Source organism: Ochlerotatus camptorhynchus, unplaced genomic scaffold (assembly GCF_037179485.1).
Source record: "Ochlerotatus camptorhynchus isolate MF236.1 unplaced genomic scaffold, CSIRO-AGI_Acam_v1.1 ptg000700l, whole genome shotgun sequence".
Taxonomy (NCBI): domain Eukaryota; kingdom Metazoa; phylum Arthropoda; class Insecta; order Diptera; family Culicidae; genus Ochlerotatus; species Ochlerotatus camptorhynchus.
In genome coordinates this window covers 49,903-75,266 of record NW_027041176.1, presented here as the reverse complement: position 1 = coordinate 75,266, position 25,364 = coordinate 49,903, and the positions used below count along the sequence as shown (strand labels likewise).

Here is a 25,364-nt window from a genome sequence, read left to right as displayed (position 1 = left end):
TTCGTCAACTTTGGACAAAAGGTTAAAAGTATAATTTTTTCTTTAATAAAAATTAAGCTTTCCTATTTTTTATGAGTTATAATGCCTTATGGAGTAAAAATATTGTTTTAGTTTATGCCGAGACATTGTAAAGTCAATGGTTTCGCAGTATTGATTGTAAGAGGCCATCATGCGGTTTAATGGCCCATATTTTGCATAATTTGTACGATGATGTTTTATGGCAAATAAATTTCGATTTCGGAGTTGCCGAGTAGGTGCATGGAAATTTAATTTTGATAAAAGTTCTGTGGAGTCAATGCGTTGCGAAACGATATCGTTTACAAATGAAACCATTGCATATTCACGACGCTTTTTTAAGGTTTGTATGTTTATAAGCATGCAGCGTGCTTCATATGATGGAAGAGGAAATGATGTCCAACCTAATTTACGAAGAGCGTATAATAGAAATTGTTTTTGTAGGGATTCTAATCTTTCTTCGTGCGTGATTGAAAAAGGAGACCATAAAATGCTGCAATATTCCAGTATTGACCTCACATAGGCGATATATAGTGTTTTAATTGTGTATGGGTCCTGAAAGTTATATCAAAAGCGCTTGATAAAGCCTAGCATGTTATTTGCCCTGTGAATAATTGTGTTGTAATGGTCTATGAAAGTTAGTTTAGAGTCTAAGATAATTCCTAAGTCCCTAACTCTTTCACATTTTTCTACATTTTGATTTCCTAGTGCAATTGAAATATTTGAAGTTGTTCTTTTCCTGCTAAATGATATTAAGTTACATTTTTTTACATTCAATTCTAATAGACTTTTTTTGCACCATATGTAGAATATGTGTATTTCATTCCGGAATATATTGAATTCTTCTTCATTTCTTATTTCTAAAAAGAGCTTCATGTCGTCGGCATAAATAAGACATTTAAGTTTTTTGAGAATGAAAGAAATGTCGTTTACGTATAGAATAAAAAGAAGAGGTCCCAAATGAGAGCCTTGGGGGACGCCTGAAGTGACTTGAATTGGACTCGATTTCTTTCCGTTGAATTTAATTATTTGTTGGCGGTTAGTTAAATATGATTCAAGCCATTTTAGGAGCCCTGACTTAATTCCAATTTTTTGCAATTTAAAAAGTAGCATTGGTATGTCTATGCGGTCAAATGCCTTGCTAAAGTCTGTATAGAGAGCTTCTACGTGGTTTCCATTATCCATTGCATTCAATGAATAGTCTATAAATTCAAAGCCGTGTTGCATGTCAGTAATTCTATTTTTGATTTGGAGAAATAATTTTTCGTTGACAATTGCCTCGAAAAGTTTAGGAATGCAAGAGATAATGGCTATACCACGATAATTACGTACGTCAGATTTTCGGCCAGATTTAAAGATAGGCACTAGGAATGAGGTTTTCCAAGTTTTTGGGAAGGTTCCAGATTCGAGGGACATATTAAAAATCCAGAACAATTGAGCAGTGAGTTCCGTTGCTAGACATTTAATAAAAACTGGAGGAATTCCGTCAGGTCCAGGACCTTTTGAGGCGTTTAAATTTTTTAAAGCCTGCAAAATATCCTGCACTTGAAGTTGATTGAGGCCAATGTCCCTTGAAAATTCTGGAAAAAATGCAAAATAATCGCGGTCGCGATCTTCTTCAGAAAATGTCGTATAGATTTCTTGAAAAAATTTTGCAAATAGATTGCAGTTTTTTTTCCGAGCTATCACCGACATTTTCGTCGAGTTGCATTATTGAAGGAAAATTGTCAGATTTTAATTTGGTTTTTACGTAATTAAAGAAGGTCTTTGGACAGGACTTTATTTCATGTTCTGTTTTTGCATTATATTCTTCAAATGCAGTACTGATAGCTAAATTCAGTTGATCGCATAGATCCAAATAAATTAATAAATTATTACTACTATTGTGTTTTTTATAAATTTTATGTGCTTTTTGCTTCCGATTTTTCAAGTTTTTTATTTGTCTGTTATACCAGACTGGATTTTGTGTGTTTCTGTTGCGTCTTTTTTTCTTCAAAGGAATTTCTTCCGAAATTATTTCTGTTAAAATTTTGTAGAACACGTCTATACCAATTTCGACATTTCCTACATTCCTTAAAATTAATTGCCAATTGACACTGTTTAATTTAAATTTTATTTTTTCGTAGTCTGCTAATTTGTATTCAAAGACTTCTTCGTATTCGCAGTCGTTGGGTCTTTGGTTTTCATGCACAAATAAAGAATATAATTGATTTTCTTAACTGGTGCATTTTACCTCAGGAACCCCTATTTAGTGAAATACTTCAAATTATATGTTTCGTATGCATACTTAACTGGTTTAAAAAAAAAAACAGAAGTAAAATAATTATTCCATTAAGTATATTCGACATTCGCTAAGCTGTGTCGATTTTTTCCAACCAAAGAGCATTCGCTTACATATCCATATCCATTAACTGAGTATTTGTTTCAGTCCACGGTTTTTCACATAGCTGACGTCTACTGTAATCAAGTGGCTTAAGGCCAATTTCTTGACCTGCACTCAAACCTTAATCCTGGTTTAACTTAATGGGTACATTGGTCTATAGCTATAATGGCATTTATATTAACACGCTGAACACGAAGACTTCTGTAAAATGTTTAACGGCAAACTTGCAATGTATGAAAAATCATAGCTTGACAAATCTCAAATTTATTGGCACCATCTAAAACTATATGCTTTAAAGATTTATTCGGTATCAATAGATTTAAAATCAAACGATAAATTGCAGAGCAATGATTTTTTAAACTTTGCCTATTTGCCGTTACACATTTTACCGCAGGCATCGTGTTCGGGATGGTAAAAAAGGGTAACAGTTTTCATTCAACAACGAAATGTAAGGAAATCTCCCAATTTCTCTTGTCAATCACGTATCCAGCATCGAAAGCAAGATTTGTGATAGATCAGTGCACGTACATAGATGTTAAATTTGACAATTTTGGATGTTTTGTTTCGGGTCCCATCCGTAGTTATCTGTTGCCATTACTTTTACTCTGGTGTAATTCGAAAATGAAACAACAAGACCATAGTGTGAGGTTAGAGACCATGCACTGATCTATATGAGCTTTCATCGTATTTGTACTGAGAACATAAAGCAAAGTTGCGTTGTCATGACCATGGTGGGTATATAAATGGTGATACAGCTTTGTCACTATCTATGCGTGGAGGTCGCGGGGGGGGAGGGGAGTGCAAATTGTAAACAAACTCGGTCGCTGTCCCATACAAAAATCCAACATGGCTGAATCATTAATTTGACACATTAGAACACCTATATGTAGTCACCTTGGTCATGACAGCAGCGATAAAAGCTCTGATGGTTTTCTGCTCGATTATCAAAGGTTATACAGCTATACAGGTAGGGTAGGATGGTGCAAAACGCACCGTTTAAGCAAAATCGTCAATTGCTGGCGTATGGAAGCTAAAATCAAGAAGAAAGTAATGGTGTTTGGTTCATTACCATGTTTTCTACGAAGATCAAGTGATTTCGAACTATAGAACGATGCATTTTCATGATTTTCAAGGTATTTTATAAATTGGTTCCAATATGATAGCGGGGCAAAACGCCTGATTCATGGTGATCTGACGCTTGATGATTATTCCTTTATGTTACATCAGAAATAAGGTCGCAAGAGTGTTAAGCTGTGATGCATTAAGTAAAACATCTAAAAAATATACGAAAAGTGAATTAGTTCAATTTTTTGCGATATATGCTGTTAAAAGCTTAATTTGAAGTCGACGATTTTAACAACTGTATCATATTTTGCACAAAATGCTATTTTCTAAGGGAATCAGTAGGTCAAAATATGATTTTATGATCAAGAATCAACTGTGAAACCTCTAGTTGAAAACAAACACAATCCGTTACCCGGAAAATGCATCTGAGGAAAAGTTATCGCTGTTTTTCTATAAGTGGGCATTTTACCCCAGGGGTGCATTATGGGCTGTTCTCCCTTACACACTTATCTAGTCAGTAATTTTTACCGAGTTTTTGAATTGCGGAACTGTTCGGTAAAATTTAAAAAATCTGTGGAATATTCAAAGTTGAGAAAATGTGTTACGGAAATTTACAGACTTACTTTTGTTAATTCCGATTAATGATGAAAAATAAAATTTGTCGGTTTAACGAATCTTTGCGAATAACGAACTGAATTTTAACCGAGTGTTTCAGGTATTCAAAAACCCAGTAAATAAATTCTGACTCCTGCACGCTTAATTTTGTTCGCCGAGATTCCAACAGCCGAGCAGTTCTGAAGTTATTTTGCTGAAATTCAGTAAAACAATTGCCGAGACTCAGCTAACAAATAACATTTTGCTGAGATATCAGCGAACAAACAGATACACCCAACCGGGGGATGTAAGATTTGCTTACAATTATGTGGAATTCATGATCAGAGGATGTTAGTGGAGACCGCATGAACCGAGGATGTGATATACCTAGCTGCGGTCCAATGCAAAAAAAATGGAGACCGAAAAATGTGATTGTTCTGCTGTTTTTTTTGATGATTGTTACACTATTCAATATCCAAACAGCTCAACATGCTTTTCTTCAGCAAGAAATCCCTCAACTATTGGTCGTAACTGATGTCAACTTTGTGGCCAATTGGTTACCCATGCTGACTTCGGTTCTGTTCACCTTTCAGTAACTTTTCAAATATCCTAAGAAATTATTTCTAATCCCAACAGCTCTACTTTCAACTACCGTAGAGCTGATTGGGAGCAATATCTAACATTTATGGAAAATAGCTTTGATCCAAACATTCATTTGCAAAGCAAAGATGATGTTAATTTTGTTCTTGAATCTCTGATTACTTCTATAGTCGGCTCTTGCTTCAACTGCTGCCTCATTATTAAAATGCGAGGTTAAATTCGATTCAATTATAATAGACGACGATCTTCAGCTCTTGATCCGTCTTTAAAATGTCCGTAAGAGGCAATATCAAAGAACACGTGATCCTGCCATGAAAGTTATCTGGCGGGATTTGCAAAACCAAATTAAAAAGCGATTCTCTGCAATGAGGAGCAAAACTTTTACTGGAATCTGGAAAAAGCTCAGAAACTTGCTAAGCAATTCGAGAGTTCCCATAATTTCAGTGTGGGTCTTACTAGTCCTATTGAGAATCATTCTCTGATTATCTGAATATTTTCTCTTGGGAAAGTATTTTTGATCATTCCTGGGGGACTGATTTGGCCGAAGTGAGATCTAAAATTAAAAAGTTTCATTATATGAAAGCTACAGATGATGATGGAATTTTCTATATCCTCATAAAAAAAACTCCCAGAGAGTACCTTGTCTTGCTTGGTAAAATTATTTAACAGATGGTTCCATTTGGCATACTTTCCTGATAAATGGAAAAATGCAAAAGTTGTTCCAATTTTGAAGCCGGATAAAAATCCAGCTCAAGCTTCTAGTCCAATAAGTTTGCTTTCTTCAATAAGTAAACTTTTTGAATAAGTAATTTTAAATAGAATGATGCTTCACATCAATACGAACTCAATTTTTGCAGATGAGCAGTCATCTTATCTTTTCTTTCTTTATTAAGGGGTTACGCCTACCTGCAAGACCGAAAAAAAGTGAAAGTTTGGATTTTCTTTTCTCGAAAACGACGCAACATATTGAAAATCGGTTTTCTGCCGTTTATTGAACACACATTAAATGGTACATTTATCAGTCGATGCTGTAAAAACGAGGTCCTGGTGCCCCGCACGGCTGCTCCCCGTGGACGATGTTCTAAAAAACGCTTTTTGTGGTGCCAACTGCGGTTTGTGATGTAATCATCTGAAATAAAAAAAAAAACCTTGCCAAATCGTTAAGCATGTGTTAAACTAGTCCTTGTTCGATCGTTTTTTTTTTTTAATTTTTTTGACAAAATGGCGGCCTTGCAAAGTTTAAGTGCCGATTTTTGATCCTTAAAATTTGTCTTTGATCGGCTGTAAAAAATCGAAATTAAATGATAGACGAAATCCGAACGATCGTGGACTGCACAAAATAGTACTGAACAGAAATCAAAACGAATCGGACGAATCGAATGTATACATTTCGAGAAATTTTTGGCACCGGTTTTGAAAATATGATCCCGAGATAATCGCGTTTAAAGTTTCAAGTTGGGTTTAGTCCACTATAAGTGAATATTTTTGTACGTCGCATAACTTTCACAATTTTCATCGGATCAACTTGATCTTTTGAGGAAATATTCTTGACTTTATATAATTTCGATTAGAGCAATATAAAAAAATCGATTTTTTGAAAGTTTGCAGGTAGGCGTAACCCCTTAAAGAGAATTTCAGCCGTGAGCAGTTTGGATATCGCCATGGGTAGAGGTACAAGTTACCAATTTAATTCGTTCAAACAAATCTGAAGGCTGCTCAACTGGAGTTGCTCTTCTAGACATAGAAAAAGCATTCGACAAGGTTTCATTCGTAATATGTAAAAGTTTTATTTTGAAATTAGTTCAAAATTATTTAACTGACAGAACTCTGCAGGTAAATTATCAAATTTTCAAATCTGATCGACTACCTGTTAACGCAGGAGTTCCTCAGGGTAGAGTTCTTGGGCCTATATTGTATAACATTTTCACTACGGACCTTCGGTTGCCACAAACCTTTGTTCGCTGATGACACAGGCACAGGCAACCCCTCACCGTCCCTTTCCAACTGGGGAGTTTGTTAAAGAGAGATGATCAACCCGATTCGTACCTTCCTCAAGTTTGCGGATACCAGTGGCATATTGAAAATCCAACATAATGGAGCAGTAAGTTCAGTTTCTAAAGTCTAAAAACTCCGTCAAGGCCAGGACCTTTAGATGCAGCTCAATTTTTTAAACCCTTTGAGATATATCGAACATTGATTTGACTCACGCTGATCATAATTGTAAATGTTGGATAAGATCCAAAATATTCACGGTTACTGTCCACTTTTGAAAACATAGTATAGATTTCTTGGAAGGAATTTGCAAACAAATTGCATATATCTTCCGAGTTCTCACTTACCCTATCGTCCAAATGAAGTAAAATTGTCAAATTTTAATTTGGTTTTCACGAAATTGAAGAAGTTTATAGGACAAGTTTTTAAATTGTGCTCCTCAAATGCCATATTTACGTCAGGAATTTAACTGATTGCTAATGTCTAAATAGTACACCAAAGATTCTACACTACTATATTTTTAAATTTTTTATTTACCTTTTGTACCAAGCCGGATGTTTTTCTCAAATAACACAGTATAGAATATGTTAACTGCACATTCAACATTTTCTGCAGTTCTCAATATTGCTTGCCAATCGACAATGTTCAATCTATTTCTAATGTTATCATAGTTTCCTGAATTTTAATCTAATATTTTATCAAAATCGCAGTCGAAGCTTCTTGCATTTTTGTGAACGAATAAAGAACAACTGCACCCAACCGGGGGATGTAAGCTTCGCTTACAATTATGTGGGATTCATCATCAGAGGATGTTAGTGGAGACCGCATGAACCGAGGATGCAATATACCTAGCTGCGGTCCAATGCAAGAAAATTGGAGGCCGAAAAATGTAGAGTGTATTAGTGAGGTAAATTAGTTATGTCGAAAAAATTGGGAACAGACTGCCGGCTGACTGGACTCGAACCACGAACGTTGCGATTATCAGATCTATGCTTTCTCCACTGCTCTCTCCATGCTTCTGAATATGGGAATCCTAAAAGCAAACATGAAGCGCTCATTTTCTCGCATACTCGACATCGTATGCTTTATCTGCTGGAGAGATTCGAGGCAAGTGTGTGTGTCGTTCTACAATGTTCTACAATGTGCGTCGTTCTACAATCTTACTGGTATAGTCGAAATATCCACGCTAACACGAAATAAAACAAGACAAAAAATCATTACATCGCTTGCATAGTCAATTCCTAACATTCGTTGCGATGTTCATGAACAGAGGATGATAGGAAACGGAACTAACATTTATTGTAATAGATTTTTGGTTTGCGTGGGAGTCGCTTTTTACGCAGTTTTTTTTTACGCGGATTTCGGAATTTACGCGGATTCTGAAATTTACTATTAGGATAACTGATGATGGTTGGACCTTTTTAGGCCGGTTTTACACGACGTCAACATTCATGTCGTATTTGTTTTATGAATTCAACATATAATTATAAAAAAATGCATGATTAGGGGAAAGATCTACCTTTCTTGTTCCTAATAATAACATAAAAAGTTAAATATTATGAACACATGATTTTATAAAAGGTTTTTATTCAGCAAAAAAATATGATGTTGGTTGGACCTATACTGATCTTGGTTGGACCTAAAAAATGATGATGGTTGGACCTATTTTTGCAAATGCTAGTTTAGCCCATAATTGTTCAAAAATTTTGTTTAGAGCTTATTGGTATCATGAAAAAACCCTTTTCATACAGTTTTTTATGAACTTGCTCTTTAAAAAAATCAAGAAATTTGAGTTTAACTTCGTTTTTAAAAAAATCCACTTTCCACGCATAAACTATTCATTATGGCTCATTTTCTCGGAAAATCATTGACGCGATTTGGAAAATTTTAAACGTCAAACTATAGATTATTGTGGTCCCGTTGAAAGCTATCGAATATTTTTGGAATCGGTCAACTGGTTCCGGAGATATGGCCGGAATAAGGTCCAGGGTATATGGAACATGGACCTAATTTTGACATGGAAGGAATAAAACCTATCATTCGATAACAAGATCAATAACAAAATTGAGTGCCTTGGACCACATTGGCCACTTCCGGGCATGTTTAGGGTGCCTCCGGGGAATTTAGGGGCTTAAAATGACGAAATATCAGAAATTCCGGTTTTATAGTTCTTTTAGCAATTTTTAGTTTGTTAACATTTTATTCCAAATTAATTCACACATAGAAGGTGTATGAGAAGTGCTTAATGTAAATTCATATTAACATATTCATTCGGTGCTTTCGTGGTAGTTTGGAAATCGGTGGTTACCCTTTCAGCCAACCTTACGATGGAATTCCTCCTTTAAATTTTCGCTCAACTAGTGACGCAAGGTCTTTAGCAGCTTCCTAGATGTTTTTTCCACTGCTCTCTCCATGCTTCTGAATATGGACAGACTAAAAGCAAACACGAAGCGCTCATTTCCTCTCATACTCGACTTCGTATGCTTTTTCTGCAAGTGTGCGCGTCGTTCTACCATGTTGTATGTATGTATGTAAGTAGCCACCATCCTAGCTTGGGTCTTGCCCTGCATGCGGCTCCACTCAACAGCAAGATCAAATTCTATCATCATTCTGAATTCAACATACTGCTGTATGAAGGGCCAAAAAGGGTTGGACGGGCCCGTAAGCAGAGGCACTTACGCGAAACCCGCGGGAATAAGAGAATCTCCTTCCAACAATATGATCCAACAAAATGAATAACGAAATTCGCAATACATGTTAAGCTTTCCACGGGATGGTTTGTTTAAGAAGAGCGCGTCAAATTCATTGCAACTGTTGGAGTGAAATGTAACTATCTAAAATGACAGTGCACATTCCCTCCTAGACTCCGGTTGGCACTCCACTCCATTGTCCAGTTACAACTTCAATGATGCCCTGATGCTCCCTCCCGTCCCAGTATTTATTGTAATTTACATTATGAATTTATATATAATCATGTGATATATAATGTATATAAAATATGTAGTAAAATGAAAAATATAATAAAAAAAAAGATGTTTTACAAAATACAAATAACCTAGATCGTTGGGTCCTATACACACACTTTTTGTTTTATGTGCCATGAAATGACATAATTCATCATTGTATGTTTTGAAAATATAATGCTAAAGTATTGAATCAATAGACCGAAAATTGAGGTTATATAGACATGAGACATTATATTTAAAAGGATACTACCAACCCGACCATCAAACGCACTGCCCACAAAAGCAGACACGTCCCCTCGAAAATGCAATCGAGAAATGTACAAGAACAATCCTCAACTGGAACGTACTCACCAAATCAATATATCCGGGAGCGCATTCCCGATGTCGTCGAACGGCAAAAAAAAGGGAACTCGGTGAGCAAATTTGTGATACGGAATTTTCACTGAAAACAACCACGAATTTCACCACACCCAACTGCGAAACCCGTTCAGAAGCACTTTTGGTACACTTTCGATATCAATTTCTTTCGAAAAACCTTTATTTTTTTTTTTTTGTAAATCGTTGACTTCACGTAGAAGTAATACAAAAAACATATAGTCAAAGTACTTATTTTTTTTTTTTTGCAAAAATAGTTGCAAGTGTACCAACATGAACACCGATCGTGCCAACTCTTTCACGCACCTTGCAGCGCGTACATAAACTGAAATTAAAATTTTCACTTGCGATGCCACAAATTTCTGGTCCACGAGAAACAATCAAACCACGCAGCGCCAAATCTTCTGATGCTTGCAATTTTGCAAACATGATGAATCATGTTTCTTTCTCGATTCTAAAACTTCTCGGAAAGCGAGAAAACCACCACTCACACACGAATAACCGTCCGGGAGGCAGAGTGCCAGCGCTAATCCGGCAAATGCAGCCGAAAACTATGAAAGCGAACGCACGCACAAAACAGAGAACAAACACAACCATATCCAAAGGGGTTCCGTGCGCAACTGTGCGCGTCGTTCTACCATGTTATACATAAAAAGCTTACTGGTATAGTCGAAAGCGTGGATAGAACACGAAATAAAAAAGAAAAAAAAACCATTACAATGCCTGCGTCGTCCATTTCTAACATTCGTTGCGATGTTCATGAACAGAGGATGATAGGAAACGGAACTAACATTCATTGTAATAGATTTTTGGTTTGCGTGTGGTCAGTTGTTCAGAATAAGTACCAAATACTCTACAGTATGGGTATTTTCGGAATGGGGACGAAAGGTAGATGCCGAAAATTAATGTCCGAAACCATTTTGGAATCCAAGATGGTGACCATCGGGTTCAGAAAAAGTGCCAAATAATCTGCAATATGGGTATTTTCAGAACGGGGACGACGTGTAGAGGCTAAAAATCGATCTCCGACACCTAATTGGAATCCAAATGGTGGCCATTGGTTTATACAAACCTGTGAAATAGCTAAAATCTGGGTATTTTCGGAAAAGGGGCAACTCATGAAGGCCGAAAGTCGATGTCCGATGCCATTTTGGAATGCAAGATGGAGGCAATCTGTTATAGAAAAAAATGTTAAGTATTATACGATATAGTCGCTATCCTGAATTCCAAAATGACGTAGGAGCATCAATTTTCGGCATCTACACGTATTCTCGTTCCGAAAAAAAACTTAAATTGACGGGTATTTAACACTTTATGAACCCAATAGTTGCATATTGGGTTCCAAAATGGCATCGGACATAAAGTTTCGTCATCTACACATCGTCCCCGTTCCGAAAATACCCATATTTTATGATATATGACACTTCTTATGAAACTGAAGCCGCCAGGACTTGAAGTTAGATATCAATTTCTGGCCTCCAGAAATTACCCCGATTCCAAAAATACCCATATTTGTATTTCAATCAGTACCAATTTTTGGCATCTACCGGTCGTCCCCATTCCGAAAATACCCATATTGTAGGGTATTTTGCACTTATTCTGAACCACTGGCTGCCAAATTGGATTCCTAAATGGCGTCAGACATCTATTTTTGGCATCTACACGTCGTCCCTGTTCCGAAAATACCCATATTGTAGGGTATTTGACACTTCTTATTAAACCGGAAGCCGCCATCTTGTATTTAAAAATGACGACAGATATCAATTTCCGGTCTCTGGAAATTACCCCGATTTCAAAAATACCCATATTGATGGGTATTTGATAGTATTTCTCACTTTCTATGAAACCGGAAGCTGCCATCTTGATTTTAAAACTGGCGTCAAATATTAATTTTTGACTTCTGGACATCACTCCGATTCCTTCCTTCTGAAAGAGAAGTTCAATTCCCCTACATCTGACAGAAAAGAACAGATAACAGTATTATCAGTATTGCCAAAGTCTTGGTCCGTGAATAAAGTCGTAGCAGAATTCAACGCACCAACGTATATGGTGAGGCAGGTCAAGAGCCTAAGCACACCCAACAAAAGAAGTGGGCATGGAATCAACGATGATAAAAAAAATAGTTAGGGAATGTTTTGATGACAATGACACCTATGCACAAATGATTTTGTTTCCGAGTTTAGAAATGGACTGAAAAGAATACGTTCAAAAAACGCCTGTTAATGATGTCTCTCAAAGAAGCGTACATGATTTTTGTTGATAAATATAAAGATATTAATATTGGTTTCACTGTATTTACACAATAGCGACCAAATTATTGCATTTTATTGGATTCTACTGGTATACATAATGTATGAATTTGTACATAAAAATGTAAAATTTATAATCAACAGTTTAAGAATTATGTCATAAGATGCAAATTTTCTTTTTCAACGAATGCAGTATTTTTTATTAAAAACATAAGGTTTATTCTTCAAAAAAACGTCAATGAATATTGAAGAAGGGGCCCTGGTCAGCCGTACGACGCAACTTAGTCGCGATGCTCTCACAAGAGCGCTAGACGGCACAGAAAACAGTGTCATTCTCATTTTTTTTTTTTATTAAACACCCGTTAATAGAAAAAAATGCTTTGTAATATTTCAACTAGAACAACTGATTGCTTTTTCCGTGCTTGCAAAAAGTGTGCTTCCAATGAACATATTGAAGAAGAACTTACTTTGCTATTAGAATCAAATGACAAACAAGATGTTGTGTTTCAACAGTGGCTGAATACTGATCGTTGTAATTTGGAAATGATTATCAAGCCTGTTGATGAATTTGTTCCATACCTCGTTGATAAAATTAACAAACTTATAACTCATGACTTTATTTACAAACAACAGTCATCTTTTCTAAGAAATAAAAAAAATCATTGAAGGAAGGGGTAATTCTAGCAATTAATGATTTTTCTGAAAATTATTCATTCATAATCCAAAACGCTGCTCAAGGATATCACTGGAATAATTCTCAAACAACAATACATCCATTTGAAGTTTATTATAATAAAGACAATAAACTTGAAAATGCTAGCCTCATTATCATATCAGAAGTAATGACTCACGATACAGTTGCAGTTCTGTTGTTCATCTAAAAAATGATAGATTTTATTAAACAATCGATGGATTTTTCTAAAATTACTTTTATGTCAGATGGGGCAGCATCGCAATACAAAAAAAAACTTTGCTAGTCTGTGTAGATTTCAGTCAAAGCATGTATTAGAAGCAGAATGGCATTTTTTTTGCAACGTCTCATGGGAAAAGTCCCTGTGAAGCCATTGGTGGCACTCTCAAGCGAATGGCAAAGAGAGCTAGTCTTGCTCGAGATTATGGAAACACCATAACAACTCCACTAGAATTATATAACTGGGTAGTTGAACAAACAGATAAAAATATCACGAAACTACGTTTCGAGTACATATACACTGAACAGTACATCGAAATGAACTATATAACAGCACAAAGACAATAACTGGCACACCTAAATTCCACAGTTTTGTGCCTAAAACTGGTGACAAAGAAGCGGCAAAAATTCAATTCAGAAGATGAACCAAAAATATTTAACTTGATTGGAAAAAGGAAAAAATAGCATGTATGAAAATAGATTTAAAACATTGAAAATATATGAATAAATGATAAATGAAAAATCTTCTCTTTTTCTCTCACATATTATCAGATTTTGCCTCAGTAGTAGACAACAAAATAAATGTTCACAAAAGCACTCTTATTAGTCCGCAAAGTGATAATTAAAATGTTATTCAATTGATTAAGAATTGTCGCGTAAAATTTGCGTGAATCATACATTACATGGTCAGGACCGTGGAGGCGAACCAGCCCCAGGCTGAAAGCCTCCCTAATAAAGTTAAATAATAATAATGGTCAGGACCTAGAATACTATGTCTAAATAACGTTTTGATGGGCATCATAAACCAAGCATAACGGTAAGCGACCAGGAGCACCTGTCGAATTAGCATCAGTTCTTTAATAAAGCACTGTATGGTAGAACAGGGGATAAATGCACGCCGAACAAAACGCCTGATTTTGTTCTTCATAGCTATTCCACTCTTAATTCTGGGATTTTTTGTGCCGAAATGCTAGTTTAAGTACTTAAATATCCCTGTGACTTGACAAATTTATGAATTAAAAACGCGAATGCTATGGACAATCGTATCGGGCGTTTTGTCCTGGGGTGCATTTTGGGCTGATTTCCCATATAGTTATAGCAAATAAGGGGCTGTTCATAAACTTCTCCATGAGAATGAACGAGATAGGAACGAATGGTGACCAAAGCAAATCAGGCATTACTGTCAATATTTGCGGGTGAGGAAAGGAGATGGGGAGATTTAGGTTAGATTTCGCGAAGTAATCTATATGGATTTTGATTTCATTCGCGTTTTTTATAGATGAACGATGTTTCAGTCCTGTGTGTCGAGTGTGTTAAGTTGCCATTTTTATAATGGATAGTGACGCTAGTTCTGAGAGTATCATTGATATTGATACGGCGGAAATAAATAGTGACGTAGAAAATGATGCTTCAGCGGAGTCAGCATTGTTTGAATCAGACATAGAGGAGGAAGAAAAAGACGAAATTTATTTTTCTAAATGTGGTACTGTACAGTGAATAAAATATTCAAGTTCATTTATTGAAAGTGCAGTGAGCGTTAGCGTTGTTATGATATACTTCGTAGATTGGATATTCTCAGTTAGACTACTTTTAGGAATAATGCTGAGGAGTAAACATTGGTTCCAAACTAAACAAGAGTAACAGAAGCATGACTGTCGCTATTCCCGGCCACGCCCATCTTTACCATAACTAGGGATAGGGAAGGAAATGTTGATGTAGTACTTACTTAACGAGAGGCCACCGACTTAGCGACACCCTCATAAGTGCTACGGATTTGGAGGGTTAAGTAGGGTATTCAGTTAGGATTCACCTCAAGTTGGCGATGCAACCAAAAGTATGTATTGTTTATTTGTTGTTTATTTAATCTCTCGATAGCCGGCTATCGAAAGAACATATTCATTTTGTTTAGTGATCATGAATTTTAAGAGTCATGACGAAGAGCTTGGGATTAAACCCATGATTTTCTGCTCAGTAAGCAAAATCGATCCCTCCAGGGTCATCGAGCATCTCATAATCCACAGCGCTTCGCGTCAAAGAACGAATATATGGATGGACTATCTATTATTGAATAACTATTATTTACGATAATTACATGAAAGAAATAAAATATAAACTACAAATAAAACGTGACTACTAAAATCTCAAAAAGATATTCTCACAAATATATTTCCTGCAACCAGCAATCTCAAAACCATAAGACGCTATAATGGTAATCTGCACATGTTAGACAAAAGAAGAGACCAAAAAGCAAGCGTCCGACACACAAAACCTGCCAAATCCACTTGCAGTCACAATCAACGATTCTACGAATCCCGAGCGCTCATAAATCATAAAACCGCTGACTGCGACACTCTGAAAGCGAAATTGACAGGCTCTATGCGTCAAACACCCGGCCTCCAATCTCCTCCCGCATCCAACAACACAAATCTCCATTACAACATCTAACGAATTCAAAACTTCGAAAATCACTCATCTATAGTAAGCGAGTGGAAGCAACCATTCTTCATGATACACTTTTTCTACTTATCTTTCTATTAGGCCTGTGAACATGCGTTAGCTTCGAAACTTCTAACCAAACTGGGAAATTTTCAAATCACAAATAAAAAAGAAAAAAAAAACTTAAAAAAACTTTCAAAGGTAACAAGTAAAATAAATATTGATTATTTTACGCAAAAACGAGCAAGTAATATTAAAACTCTTGTATCGTATGCTAATGCTAATTGACTGTAACAAAAATAATATGCTTAAATAAAATAAAATATTAATAAAATTATATGCAACATTTACTAGAAGATCATTACTTTATTGGTGAGAAGTTTCTAATAAGCCCTCCTAGTTCCTCTGTATACAGAACAAATCTGACACTATAATCAGAATTGCTCAGTCTGCATGAAGCAGCCGATTTCATCAAGGAAGTTCTATTAACAAACAAGAATTAATCGTTTGAGGCATACTGAAGCATTAAGAAGGTGATATGTGTCACTATAGGAAATCATCATCGTTGCAGATATAAAGAAATTAAACATAACCCTTTGCTTCAGTACCGTCAACCTCCATGTCCATGGGGAGGGCATTTATTAAAAGTGCAGTTGTGCGGCATAATCGCGTGGCCAATGTGAAAATGTCAACTCACTAAATCCATTACCTGCCGAGTTAAGAAAAACCATAACTTCGCGTATGAAGTAACATAAAAAAAAACACTTTGAACATAAAGTTTGATATGTCGCACGACTGGTTTTGGCTCTGGTCAAAAATTAAAAAATTACAATTAAATTTCTGGGGGCACCGTAACATTTCCTGGATGCCCAATGTGATCTTGGACAGTCGGTATAGCTGTCATTGGTCGATGGTACATCATTTGAGAAAAAAACATGATGTTCATCGTGTGTATACTTATTACAGAACAGTAAAGCTATATGCCGATCAAAAGTGACCCCGACGGGAACCGGAAAAACTCCGGAACCATGTATTGATCCAAATGTTTTAAGATGGATTAAAAAAAATTAATAGATCCCCGACAAAATGCAACTTGTTGTGAAGAAAAAGATTGAGAAATTATGTTTTTAGAGCTAATTTAATTTTGAAATCTATGCAAATTTAGACGTTAGGCACACAAAAGTTAACATGTCTTCGAAAAATTCAAAATTTTCTGAAATTTGGAAAGCATCTTTTTGATGACTATTTTCAAATCTGGCTCGAAATCTGACATCCAAAATTATCGTGGAGTTGTCATTATTTCATGCATCACAAAACTTTTCATCATAGACAAAATTTACCAACAAATAATAAAACCAAATAACAAGTCAACAGCATGACTTCTTCAAGGGCTACTCCACTGCTTATAATGCTAGGGTAATGGTAGCTCCGAAAAGCTCTTTACACTGACTTCAGCATTTGACAGAATTGACATAGAATTACTACTCTTCAATATCAGTAAGTAAAACATTGTAAATATTCTCACGCGTGATATTGCAGCAAAATATCATGCTTGATATTGATTTTACAAGCTCTTTTGATATTGCGAAACTATTCACAACGTGTAAAGTTTTTTTTTTTTTCCTTTGGTTTGTTTTTTCCGTCGATCTTGTTTTCCGTGCTGAGCACCAATGCTACCGACGTGCCAGGAAGGCAGCTCCCACACCTGGACCCTACCTATCGACCCATCAACTCATGAACCGGGGACCAACGGCTTTACTTCCCATCCGAAGGAAGAACGTGTAAAGTTGAAGTTATTCAAAAATTATTCCGTTGCACTTCGTTTTCATAGATAGAGAAAGCATAATAATGCTATCTCGTTTACTCTTCTCCGATGACAGACACGAAGCGACTGCAGCCAGTCGTTATGGAAGTTTCGGTAGCGTTCGGGTGTAAAGCAAAAATCAGGAAACTCAATCTCATCACAGTTTGGTGAGATTAGCAGTTGGTGAGTTTGGTTAGCTTGTTATTTCTAGCTGCGATATCACAGCTTGCAATATCAACCGCAGATGTTTGCTTGTTGATGTTTGTAAGAAATTGATGTCTGATCACATTGACGGCCGGCGGATTATATTGTGTCAGTTTATGTTAATGACGGGCTGTTCTTGAACGAGAACTTACGGATGGAGGACTTAGGTGAAGCTAAGAGCTGCTTGGGCATACACATCAGCCAGACTAAGGATACCATTACGTTAGATCAAGAAGCTTACGTTGAACCGAGTCTGACTAAATTCAACGTGTCTAGTGTTTACTACCTGGGACATCCCGGGAAATCAACAAAAATAGTAACTTCCCGTTTCCCGGGAAACCAGCCTTATTTCCCGGGAAATACCCGGACACTCTTTTGTGAATAAAAAAAATGCATAGGCGCTAAAAAGTTGTAGCGCATTATTTTATTCGTGTATACCATAGGCATACCTTCTTTTATTGTCCCTCAAATGTCATTCATCCACTTCCACTCGTCCGTCGCATTGTTTTTATTCGGCTGAAATTTCCATTCAACGATAAGGCACTGATTAAATTTTTAATTTGATTGCATTTTTTGGTTCGGAAATTTACAAAACAGTTGAATGTGCGTGATAATTCTACAATAAGAAGTGCTGTGGATGTAGTGCTGTGGTGCCAATTGAAACGACTATTTCATGTGTGGAATTTCCTTGAAGTAAGTGACAAACGAATTGTTGTTTTTATGCAGTTTGAAATTATTCATGGATCGCATGATATTGTTTCATTATAGAGCTTCAACTATGTCAAAAATATAGAAATACTTTCACAAAGTTCCGGGTGACACGGAGAAAGCCAAATGCGTAAAATGTTCTCAAATTCTCGCATGCAAGGGTTCTTCAACCAGCGGCTTACTGAGGCATCTGAGCTATAAACATAAACTTGTTCTAAAGCGTACTGCCGTCGATGACAAAGATGCTGGAACCTCCAGTGATAAGATTTCCAAGCCTGCATCAATGTTAAACTTTGTGAAACGTCGGCGCGGAGAAATCGGAGAGCAAATACATTCAAAATGCTCATTATTTTATCTCGAAATAAATAAATGAATTAAAGTGGTATTTTTCTTTGGATTTTACGTCCCAATTGGTGAGATGCACCTGCTCTCGTTTAACGCTAAATAAAATCGTTATTTGAGAGTAAAATTAAATCATTTTTAATTGATAAATAAAAAAAATTGTAAAATTTCCAGAATCCTGGGAAATGCCAATTTTTATTGCCCGTTTCCCGGGTAGTCAACATTGGTCGGGAAATGGAAACACTAAACATGTCTAACTGCAAATCAACGAAGACCCCGATGACCGACAAGCTTAACAAGGAAATGTCACCAAAACCCCAGACGAGACGAACCATATAGCAAACATCACGTATCAGGAAGCAATCGGCAGCCTAATGTACTTGGCTCAATGTATCCGACCAGATATTCTTTTCGCTGTGAACGTTACAATTAAAATCCAGGAATGCAACATTGGAGTGCTGTCAAGCATTTGTTTCGTTACCTCCGTAGAACTTTGAAAATGAAAGTGGTGTAAAAGAAGGATGCCAAGTTATTGGATACAGTGACGTGGACTGGGCAGGTGATCTGGAATTCAGGAAATCAACAAGTGGTTACATATTCAAGGTTGGTTGGTTGGTTGTCTTTAATAAGGAGATATTCAGCCAGACGCTAGTTCATCTCCGGGACTCAAGCTAAAGGGTGCAGCGATTTCCTGGTGCTGTAAGCGGCAGCCTACGATCGCTTTATCTACGTGTGAAGCTGAGTATTTGGGCCTATCTGCAGCAGTTCAAGAAGCAGCGTGGTGGAAAGGATTGATGTCACAATTCTAAGAGACTCGTTCGATCAAGATCCTTTGTGACAATCAAAGCACAATTGCCGTTGCTAACCCTAATAAAATTGTTATTGTTAAACCATTTGAAGAATAGCTCAATTGTTTGGGTTATCGTTCGTTTATGGTATTTTTTATTAGGGAAAGCTGGTGGTTATAATCCCAGGACAAAGCATACCGATATTAGGCATCACTATTTTCAAGATGCACTGAAGAAAGAAGTGGTCAACATTGATTATGACAACTCTGAAGACCCACTCGCTGATGGTCTCACGAAACCATTAACCCACGAAAAGCTAAGCAAAAATCGTGAAGCCATAGGATATTAGCTTAAGGGGGAGTATTAGAATAGTAAGCCATGACTCCAATCGACGAAGTAAATTTCGTCATTCAGTTATTGAACGTCAAACGAACAAGTCGTATTCTCAATAAATCATTACAATAAAAACACCTTGTTTCTCTAATTTGCAAAAATGTAACATATGACGTAATCAAAAAAACTTCCAAAGTTATTTTATCAATATTACTTAGTACCTAATGCATTGCTCAGCTTGAAGTTCAAAGGAATATTTAGCACTTATTATTCCTTTGAAATTCAAGCTGAACAAGTATTAGGTCCTAAGGAGGACCTATGAGGAAACAGCCAATGAGAATATCTCATAGCGAGAGTCACTTCTCAGTTGTATGATAAATTTATAAAAACTGCAGCGGTAATGGGGCCTATAGTCGCTATATTTATAGTCTGACGGATAGAATTCAATATATTGTAGACCAACAATTGAAAACGTACTATCAAGCTATATAAAAAAAACTTAGATATTTCTTTCCTCACCAACCGTTCGCAAATTAACAGCATCACCGGATAGTGGAAACTTTCCCTTACCCGATGATGGTGTTAGTTTGCGTATGCGAGCCATGAGTCACGAGAAAAGGGTTTCCAAAGTTTTGTTCGCAAAAGTTGATGTGCTTATTTCTGTTTTTGGTCGTGATATGCTCGATTGGTTCCGCTATTTGACAGCTCAACTGGTTCCCGAGATTCTATCCGCCAGACTATAAAATATACCGACTATAATGGGGCCACCCTTAGCTCAGTCGGAAAAGGCCCAGCTACAAAGCAAGACCATGCTTGAGGTGGCTGGGTGCGATTCCCGGTCAAGACTAGGAATTTTTCGGGAAGAAAAATTTCTTGACTTCCCTGGGCATAGAGTATGTTGAGAGTTGCCACACAATCATACAGTTAAATGGTACAGGCTCTCAATTAATAACTGTGGAAGTGCATCTAGAACACTAAGTTAAGAGCACGATATAAGCTAATATGCGATAAGCAATAAGCTTGAAATGCGATGAAGAAAAATAAAATATTCAGCGCTGAGTTCCTGCCGTTTTTAAAAATTTCTCCATACCTCTGAGAGGAAGTGACTCTCCCTTTCAAACTCACATTTATAAAACACTAACTGAGTGTGCCCGGCCTTGCTCGCAATTATATATTAGCTTGAGTTTATGCGCTGATTAAAAAAAAGCAAACTTTATTGTACGTAGCCCCCTCCCCCCTCTTACAGGGCTGGTAGCGATCACTGCTGTCAAAAATAGTGATTTTAGTGACCATGTTGAAGAAAAAAGTGACCAAATAGTGACATATAGTTGCAAAAATAGTGACTAAAAAGTGACCTAAGAGAAGAAAAGTAGTTGTTCTGATGGCACACCAAATAAATGTTTGATGTTTTAGACTTATTCAATAAATATCTCATAACACCTATGAACGATATGAACCTTTAAAGCGAAAGATCCAATAGAAAGTTTATGACCAAACCCACGGTATTAGTCAGGGTGTCTAATAACTGCAAAAACCGGGAATCCCCAGGAAATTTTCCTTAAATTACCTGGAAGGCTCAGAGAATTTAATAATTTTATGACTTAGGATATTTTAAAGAAAAAAATTAATTTCAAATACAAGCATTTAATTTGTCTCGTTATTTTCATTCACATTTTGAACATGGATGGGGTGGATTTATCTTCAGTAACAAATAAATGAAAAAAGGAGACTTGAAATGTTTTTTTTTTTGTTTTGTTTTTGAACATGCATGTTTCCTAGAAATTTTAAATTTGAACTAGTTCTGGACTTAAAAGCGACGGTACTTCAAGAAATTTTCAAAAATTTGGAGTCAAATTACATGCACAGTTTTAAAAGCTCATAGAATTTTATTATAATTTCTTAGGACCTCATTTCGAGTTCTGGGAAAAAAAAAATCTTTCAGAAAAACATCAAAGGCAATCTGCTTTCAAGGTAGTTCTGGGAATTTAAGATTTCTGGTGAAGCCTGATAGTTTTGAGTAGAATTTCAAGAAACCCTGAATTGAATTGAAAGCAAATTTTAATGAAAACTCTTAGTAAACAAATTATGAGAAGAAATCATAAGAATTTTTGAGGAGAAATGCCAATGAATTTTTAAGGAGACTTTCAATGTGAGTAGAATTCCAAGGGAAGGAGTGAGATTTAAACAGTAATCTGAAATGAATTCTAAAATAAATATTCGGAGAATTTTTCCAAAGGGTTTATTATTGTGGTGAATTTCAAGATATTTCCGAGGAAAACTGAAAGAAAATTGAATTCGAAGCTTCACCTAAAGGTTGAGGAAATCAGATTGGACTATTCGGAGGTCATCAGAACTACTTGAAAGTTCTCAAATTTGTTCTGAAGTTAATGAAACTGTTTTGCAGTTCTTTTTTGTTTGAGAAACTATCCTGATGTTCACAATACTTCTCATTAAATTATTGAACTTCTCTGAACTTTACAGGACTTCCTAAAGTTTCCTCAATTTTTCTAACGATCATAGATCTGTTCTAACGGTTTAACAATTCACTGAAGCTCTCTAAACTTCTTTAAAATTTATGTGACTTCTCTAATGTTAACGGAACTGCTTTGAGGTTCTCTGTTGTTTTCTGAACATTTCAATACTTCTATAAGGTTTTTTCAGTTCATGAAGGTTGTTGTACTGCGCTGAATTTAATTGAACCATCCTACAAATTTTTAGGCTTCACTTTACTTCTAAACTCATGGGAAGAATTAAAGTTTTAACGTATCTGAAGTTATCTGAAAATCTGGGAACTGCCTTAAATTTTCACTAATTTTCTGAAACTAATGGAACTGACCATCCCCTGAAATTTTTCCAATTTTCGAAGCTTACAAAACTTCTTTCAAATGCTCCAGAATTTTACTAATGTTCATACAAATTCCTGAAGTTCGCGGATCTCCTCTTAAGCTCTTTAGATTTCTATGAAGTTCTTGTTTCTGTTTCTGTTTCTGAAGAAGATTTCAAAGTTTTTCTAAATTTCTGGAACTTTTGTGCTCCTGCATTTTTTATGGAAAAAGAACGACATAATTAATAAACTTCTATGATTTTCTCTAAAGTTCTCATGATTTTTCTAAAGCTCATGAAACTTACCGTAAATTATTGGCACTAATTTAAAAAATTTTCAATGGTCTAGATTTTCTTGGTGGTATTAAAACTGCCTTAACCATTATTGAATTTCCTCAAAGTTCTCTAGACTGCCCTGAATTTATTAGTATTTTTTTAAGAACCCGCAATTTGACTGAAATTAAATGATTTGCCTTGAAGTTTCGACAATTTTTCTTGAGTATTAAAATAGTTATAAACGCTCACTAATTTTCCTTGCATTTATCTATGCCTACCTGTTGTCTCTAAATTTGTTTAATAATCCTTCAAATTTTCTGTTTTATATTCATAATTCCCTGACGCTTCTGACGTTTTCGGATCAATAGAATTCTAGGAATACCGCATAATTCCACGGAACTCCGTAAGTCGCTACAAATTTGCTTAAGTTAATGGGATTATTCTGAAACTATCTCATCGTCATCGAAGTACTCGGAACTTCACTGAATATCATGAAAACATCTAAAAATATCGAAATGTATTAGAAGTTCTTTGGATTTCTTAAAAGCTTGCTAAAAGTTCTCGCATTTTTTTTTTAATTATTGGAACTTCGTTGATGTTCTCTAATCAACTAAACTCAATTTTTGCTTTTTTTATGTTCTCACGTTTTTCGGATGTTCAAATAATTTTTCTCACGTTCCAGAAATTCTCTCGGAGCTTTGCTGAATTTTCCGGGTATTCTCTGAGTTTCTCGAAACTTGTTTAAGGTTTCAACAATTTCTTGAAATTATTTGAACAACCCTTTGATTCTCTAATCTGTCTTGATGTTCCTGAAGCTTCCCTAAAGCTCTAAATTGTTTTGAGGATCTCAGTTCTGCTCGAAAATCAATGGATTTTCCGTAAACACCTTTAAGTTTCCTTGAAATTCTTTGGGCTTCTGTGAACTTCCTGAAATATTTCTGAAGTTTTAATAATTTTTCTGAAGGCCTCTATATATCCCTGAAACGGAACATCTCAACAACTCGATTTTTTTTGGCACATCATGGAACTACCCTGGATTTCTAAATTTACGATTATAGATCTTTAAACTGCTCCAAAAGACAGGAACTGATCTTAACATCTGAAATTCCCCAAAGGATTCTGGATCTAGCTTTTCTGAGGTACTTAAAACTTGTTAACAATTTGCACAATACCGTTCAAGTTTCTATATTTCTCAATTTCGCTTGACACCTGTAAAGTTCTCTGAAATTCTACGAACTTTATAAAAGTTCCTGGAAATTTTCGGATGCTGAAGAACCGCTTTGAGGGTATTAATGCTTCCAGTAAGCTCTACATATTTTTAGCGTGTTAACTTCCATTATGTTCCCGCAGTTTGTTTATGGAACTTTACTGAAATTCTCAGCATTTCCTTTCATTCCTCAGAACTTCTCAAAAGTTCCTACAATTGTTGTGAAGTTAATGGACTGCAATGAAGATTTCTAATCTTTCATAATGTTACTTACGAACTTGAAATAAATCTTTTATTTTTTCATTAATTCTGACACTTTGAAAATTTTCAATATCTAGAACTAGTACATGGAAAACGGAACTTCAAGACATTGCATATTTTTAGATCTTGGACTTACTCAAATTATGTAAGTTTTTTTTTAACTTTATAAAGTGAGAAATTAAGTAATTGCTAAATTCAACATTCAATGGATTTGATTGTAAAGCGGTTTCTTTAAAACTGAATGCCATGTCTTAAAAATGTTTGGGTTAATTGCTATTACTTTGAAAGCATGTTTTTAAAAAATAGCAAATTTAAAATAGCTTTCTTATTATAAGCCTGGAATTTTTTCGTTAAAGTTCTGGAAAACTCAAGTAATTTTTAATTTAGACAGATGAGTAGGCACCCTGTAGATAGAGAAAGACGATTAAACGTCACAAAGCAAAGAATGATCCATCTTAAAATAAATTCACGCAAAAAAAGTTTAGTTGTCTTTATTATAGAGACTTTCAGCCTTATGCTGGTTCGAAAGTTGAAAATAGTGACTGATTACAAGAAAAAGTAACTGTAGTGACTTGGCCTTAAAATAAAAAGACGTTTTAGTGACAGGCTTGAAAAAAGTAACCAGCAGCAAGATCAATTTGAACTACCGATCTGAATTCACAATATCGCTGTATGAAGGGCCAAAAACGGCGGGGTGGACCCGTAAGCAGAGGCACTTACGCGAAATCCACGGGAATTTAAGAATTTCTTTCCAACGATACGATCCAACAAATCGAGTAACGCAATTCGCAATACTTATTAAGGATGCTTTGTTAAGAAGGGCGCGTCAATCTCTTTGAAACTGTTGGAGTAGAATTGACACCTCCACAATCCAATCGGTAGGATAAAAAAAATGATAGTGTTTATTCCCTCCTCGACTCCGCTTATCATACCACTCCAATTGTCCAGATGCAGGTCAAATGATACCCTGATGCTCCCCCAACCCAGTATTTATTTATATATATTAAATATATGTAATGGAGGAATGAAATAT

The 25,364-nt window shown here is 35.8% G+C and overlaps 1 long non-coding RNA gene across 1 annotated transcript; it reads left to right on the top strand.

Moving 5' to 3' along the window:
* The first annotated feature begins 18,091 nt into the window (after positions 1-18,091).
* LOC135714714 (uncharacterized) lies at positions 18,092-19,911 on the top strand. The gene is made up of 3 exons (XR_010518869.1): positions 18,092-18,286; positions 18,362-18,714; positions 18,818-19,911. It is a non-coding gene; the product is annotated as an uncharacterized LOC135714714 (long non-coding RNA).
* The last annotated feature ends 5,453 nt before the right edge of the window (positions 19,912-25,364 follow it).